This window comes from Vulpes vulpes, chromosome 11 (genome assembly GCF_048418805.1).
Source record: "Vulpes vulpes isolate BD-2025 chromosome 11, VulVul3, whole genome shotgun sequence".
NCBI lineage: Eukaryota > Metazoa > Chordata > Mammalia > Carnivora > Canidae > Vulpes > Vulpes vulpes.
Genome location: NC_132790.1, coordinates 77,772,610 through 77,779,173, shown reverse-complemented (window position 1 = coordinate 77,779,173; position 6,564 = coordinate 77,772,610).

Below are 6,564 nucleotides of genomic sequence, written 5' to 3'. Positions count from 1 at the left end.
CTTCATGTCTTGGTGGATTTTCTTTTGTTACCTAGAAATCAATGAAAAATGTAGGGTTCTATTAAGAATCCTTTATGCTTAAGCTTATCTAAATGGATTCCTTTTTAATTTGGTGTTTATGATCATTAGGATAAACACCCCAGTTTTAAAAGGTGTGAAGTTCAAAACTAAAGGTGGTCTTTAGTGAGCCACATGGCATCTGAGGCCATTACTTGGTCTGGAAAGGCAGCTTAGCTTTGAATCTGAAAACCATAGAGGGGTTAAACTGAATCCCTAGACATATCCTAGTCTTTTAGCTCACCAGATTCCTTCCACCTATGGTGCCATGCCGCTCATATATATTTACACACATGCACACTCACTGGCTGGAAGTGACCCTGCTCCCTGCTCCCATTCCACATGCCTACATCAGTCTTGAGGTCTTGGCTCCAGATAGTTTATAAACTTCTAGGTGGGCAGTGACCATATTCCCTTTTTAATTCCCTATCTTTCTCCTAATGGGTGCTCCATAGATCTGGACTGACTACAATTACACATTAAGAGAACTAGGCTAGGAATCCTCTGCTGCTTATTCTGTAATTGGCTCCCATTTCTTCAGGGGGATATAGGAGTTAGATTTGAATGAGGACTCTGGGGACACTGCAGTGTACCTTCATCACTTAAGGGAGTTTGATCCTCATTTAAGTATTGCTGCTACAATGATATGTAACAAAGCATCCCAGGGTTCAGTGGCTTAAAATAAACATTTATTTTGCTTACAAGTCTGGATTGGTGATTTAGACTGGGTGTTCCTGGACAGCCTGGTCTTGACTGGGCTCCATATGTCTTGACGGATTCAGCTGATCGAGGATGGCCTTGGCCAGCCTAGCATAGGCATATTGTCATGGCAAAGGCAGAGGTGCTAGAGTGAGAGACGAAATACCACTACCTCTGTCACAACTGCTAACATGTCACTGGCCAAAAGCAAGTCACAAGATCAAGTTCAGAATCAAGGGGTTGGGCAAATACATTTCATTTCACCAGCTGATGGGAGGAGTAGCAAAGTATGTTAGAAAGGTGTGGATACAGGGAGGTGTGAGAATTAGGGTGGTTGTTGCAGTCATTCTACAACCTGTATATACTCCACATCCCCATCATGGTTGAGAACACTGGGCCATACAATGACTTAAGTCCCCTCTCTGCCTGGCTTTTCTCCTAGCCAGATAAATAAAAGTCCATGTAGGAGTTAAGGCCAACTTGTATTCATGGATCCTGCAGAGGGCACCAAACGCAAGCCAGCAGCTCCTCTGGACTTGGCGCTTTGCCCTGTCCAGAGTGGTTTGCTTCCTTTCTAACCTTTCCAACCTAAAGCACTGTTATCTATTGCTAAGCAACAAACTACCCTAAAACTTCGTGGCTTAAACAACAACCATTTTATCTCATGGAATCTGTTGGTTAGGATTTAGGATAGAGCTTGGCTGGGCTATTCTCCTTGGGGCTTCCACTGAGGTCACTCAGTGTTAACTTAGGTGGCAGACAAGCAGGACTGGAGAGTCTGAACTAGTTTCACTTACATCTCTGGAACCATGGCGGGGATGGCTGGAAGCAAGTTCATTTGGATCCGTCAACCAGAACCCAACATGGCAGTCTCAAGGTAGTTGGGCTTCTTACATGATGGCTGCTCTCCCCTAGGATTACTGTCCCAAGAAGCTGCTTGGCTGTAGATGATCTAGCCTGGGAAGTCACCCAGCATCACATCCACAGCATTCTATTGGTCCGTGCAATCAAAAGCCCACCTAGATTCAAAAGGAAAGGACAAAGACCCTACTTCCTTAATGGAAGAGTATTAAAAAAAACCCAAAGTCCTCCTGTCCCCCAGTGTATTTGGCCTACTACCATTGTTCTCAGATGAGACATTTCCCCAGAAGTAGTGGCTCTTAAAATGTGGTCCCTGGTCCACAGCACCATCAGCATCCCCTGGGACCTTCCTTGTTAGAAATAGAAATTACCAAGTTCCACCCCAGACCTGCTGAATTGGAAACTCGAAAGTGGGTCCCAGTAATGTTTTGACAAGTCCTTCAGGTCATCCTCATAAACTCTAAAGCTTTAAACTTCTGCCCCAAGAAGATAGTCTCCCATGATGAGCCTCAAATGATGACCCACTACTATGAATGACTGCCTTCATTTTGCCATCCTAGGTAGGAGTTGGATTGAGAGTAACCTGGAATGACACATGCAGTGGGATGTGATACTCCTTATGAGTAGGAACATCAAAACCCCAAATCTGGAGGTATCGAGGGGGTGGAAGGATGGCAAAACCAAAATAATCGCAAATTCTCTTGAGGTACTAACATCTTGGCATTTTCCATGGGCCCCTTTTTCTTTCTGCAAAGGTAGTGGGGCAAAGGCAAACAAGGGCTGGGGAAATAGCCCATTTCTTCTTATAGTGAGTTGGTTTCTTGTTTCTTGTAGTGTTGTCTGACTCCAAAAGTCAGCTGTCTGGAGCTGAAAAGAACTTAGGTGAATCCCCAGAGAGGAAGGCCCTCTGATAAAGGCAGTGTGAGTTCTCTTCCTATTCCCCCTTTCTGTCTGCCTGCCCCCCCTCCCCAATTATGTGAGGTAGGGAGTCCTCAACCCTTTACTCTTGTGTCATTTGCAACAAATGAGGATGGAAACCACACTCTTGGAGCCTCTGGGCCCATGGGTGGTTACTGTAGGTTATTGAAGTGTAACTGTCTCCTTGATGAATTGCCAAGATCCTTGATCTGTGAGCTCACTGTTACCATACTAATGCAAGATCTGAGTTTCACTGAAATTGGTTCACTCCACTATAGGGGAGGGAAGGGGAGTGCGGGACAACTCAAGTAAAGCAGTGAATGGAGCATGGTTGGCCTATGAATTGAGGTTTGGAGATTCTTAAGCAATTTGACCTATGCGTCCTCCAGGCCCATATTAAAGTGATGGATGATCAGTGTATGTCCCATGATGCTTAGAAAATTTGTCCTACCATCTTCCCAAGCACTGCTTCCTAAGTACTAGTTACCAAGGTTCCTCTAAAGACCTTACTTTGCTCACAAGTTTGTCACTCAAATGGCTTTGAAGGTGGATAAAGACTTCTGGAGCCAAACCCCATCCCCACGCTTCCCTGGTTATGTTAGGAGCCTGGGGGCTGGCCTAGAGAAGCCTCGCCATAGGCTGGGTCATTGAGGATCAGCTGAGCAGAGCTTGGGCCTCTGTTACTGGTGAAAGGGTAAAAAACTAGTCCAGGCTGAGAGAGGTAAAGTCAGCCCTGTACCATGTCATTCATCAGACTGTCAGGGCAGGCACTGATAAAGCTGCAAAGTTAACAGGAAGCAATCTTTCTCTCAAGGTCAGCTCTACAGTATCATAATCACTCTTTGAATGACTCTTGCTTTCTTTTCAGTGACAGCCTCAGCTTTGCTTTATACTCCTGCCACCTGAACAAAAATCATGTCAACCTTTGTGACTAAAATCTTGGGCTGTCAAAACTTTGCAGTTTGCAATCCTATCATTAACAATGAAACTTTCCACCCTTGCCTGGAAGACCTGAGCTGCATGAGTCACTGACACAGAGAAGCAGTTTCAGTTTCTACCCTAGATTCAAAAATTCTGATAGGGATTTTCCAGCATGACAGTCCCTGCTTTTCTTAACTTTGCAGTTCTCCAAGGAATCGGGACCTGGGTCCACTTCCCAGTCCAGGCTTGACCTTGACCCCTCTTTTGCTTTGAGCCTGTTCCACAATGCTGCTTTCATGTTCTGCCTACACTGCACCCCTCCCCAAGTCTGTCATAATCTTTTTCTTGGTTTGATGAGATGTCCCATTACTCCTCTGGGGTTTGGTCTTCTTACTACACGACAGTGAACCTGATTTTGTTGGTCTACAAATTTGTGTTGGTTCATCCCTGGTGGTATTTGTCAAACAGGCTAATGTGCTGCAGAGTTTGAGAACCCCTGCTCTTTTTCACTGTTTTATAGTAAAGGCTATAATAAAGACTGTGGTCCAAACTGCTGTCAAAAGTGAACCCATGTAACCAGCCTCAAAGGGGAAAGAAAGAACCCCCAGGTCCCAAAGAGGTGAGTGATTCAGCCTAAGTCCTTAAATAATAATGACACAGATAAAACCCAACCCTCTGTAAAGAGTTTCTAGGTGTCAGAAATTTTAACCGTATTATCACTAAAATGCAAACACGCCCTGAAATAACCCAGTATAAAGATGAGAAAAACAGAAAAGTTAAGCAAATTATGCAGGAAAATTAAATAGGGAGTTGGTGACAAGCTCCAAACCCAAATATGTAAATCCTATCCTCTCCTTTTTTCACAAAAGCAAACTACACCACCTCTTTGATAACCTTTGGCTCCCTAGGAGAGTCAACTTCTTTCAAGGAGCTCTATCAGAATCAGCCAAGAGCTGTCTAGTTGTGAGGTGTCTTCCCAGAGGTTTTCCCCAAGTGGTTCAGCATCTATTCCTGCCAAAAGGAAAAGCAAAACCAGAGACTGCCACGGTAATAGACACTGTGTGTACCCAGCACCCATTCACCTCATACCTGCTCCCCACTATATTGGCCAATAGCCGAGCCTTCCTTACACAGGTGATGTGCTTCTGGAGAATCCCTAGGGAGTGAACAAGGAGTAATCTTACACCTTTTGCCTCTGTGGGTTCAGGAACCCAGCTGTAATCCAATTAGCAGGCGGCATTCTGACAAGAAGACTTGGTTCAGGAATGGGCAGGTGACCCCAAATAGGCAATGAGGCTCAAGGTAAGACTTTTGGGGGGCTTCTGGAAAAAAACTTTCTTGAGAGCCACTGGAATAGATGTTATCTCTTCCTCTGGATATTATAGGGTCAGATGTAAGCCTGAAATTGCAATAGTCAGCTTGTGACACCCAAGGATCAAACTAACAGGAGATATGCAAGTAATGGAGAAGAGAGCCCGGGCAGAGAAATGGAGTGGAAGCCTTGCTTGAACCATGTCTGATCTCCACTCAACTGCTGGAATTTTTTAAGTTATATAAGCCAATAAATTCCACCCTGTAGTTTATATTATATCTAAGTTGGATTTTCTGCTACCTACCAACAAAAGTATCTAAACTGACATAGCCTTTTTTGGTGACTCCGCTGCAGCTCTGAAGACCCTGATATTCTCAGCCACTCTATGTGACAGTCTCAGGAGAAGCTGAGGATATCCATCTCCACTCCTAGGCATATCCTGTCACTGCTGGAGGAGAGTCCCCACCCACAGGCTGTTAGAGCTGAAAGAAAATTCGGCCCTTGTGTACAGTTTCTTCTAGGTAAGGAGATGGAGTCTGTGAGAAGTGACAAACCAAGTATGAGCCCAGATGTCAAGACTCCCAGTTGAGGGCTCTGCCCTCCCCTCTGTGGCACCTCAGCTCCCCACAGAAACAGCCAGTGCTCTCAAGAGAGGCTTGGCTACCTCTCCCATGGTCACCTGGCCTGCTTACAGGTGTCCCTGTTCCTGGAGGAGCTGCTCCCTGGACCACAGCATTTCAGGGGAGGCCTGAGGGCAGCATGTGATGGAAGGAGCACTGGGTGTTCTAGGCACCTGATGAATCACTGACTTCTACCTCTGAAACGAATAATCTATGTTATTAATTGAATTTTTAAAAATCACAAATGGGGATCCCTGGGTGGCACAGCGGTTTGGCGCCTGCCTTTGGCCCAGGGCACGATCCTGGAGACCTGGGATCGAATCCCACGTCAGGCTCCCGGTGCATGGAGCCTGCTTCTCCCTCTGCCTGTGTCTCTGCCTCTCTCTCTCTCTCTCTCTGTGTGTGACTATCATAAATAAATAAAAATTTAAAAAAAAATAAAAAATAAAAAAAATATAAAAAAATCACAAATGCCACGGGGGGGGGGGGGGATTGCTATTATTACATATATACTTCAAACATGTGGCTTTGAATCCTTCATTTTCAGAGCCTTTCAGAAACCCCTTGCAATAGTCAGAGACAGGCCCTCACCTGTCTAATAATTGTGAAATCTAGTTACAAGAGCACAGGTGGAGGTTCACGTACCATATGTCTAGTATTTCATGTTAGAATCAAACTATTCCTAAATATGTCCTGTCTGCTTACTTGACAGTCACACTTTTTGTAAGACCTGGAAGGCTGGGTTTGCATTTGGAATATTTAGATGCCTCAAAGTTCTGTGGTGGCACAAGGAGAGCAAGGCCCCGTCCAAGTGAGAGAGGCTTCATGCCTATCTCTGTGGGAACCCCAGCCTGCATATCCAAGCCCCATCTACAACCCCTAAACACAGCTTGTCCCTGGCCACCCCTCATGCTTATATGTGTGTGCAGGTCAGGATGACAGACGTGTGTAGGAGGACCACTTGGGTAGGAACTGTGGTCTCCTGGGTACCTGGATCATAGTCTGGGAGAGGGGTGCACAAGCTTCAGTGGGCACGTCACCTTGGCCTCATAGACTCCCTGCCCCGTGGGGAGGGTCATAGCCAGGGGAAGGCCAGATTGGTGCCCTTCAAGACAAGGGACCCAGAACAGGGCCTCTCGTGGCAGGTCCAACCAAGGGCAGTGCTGGAGCTCCATC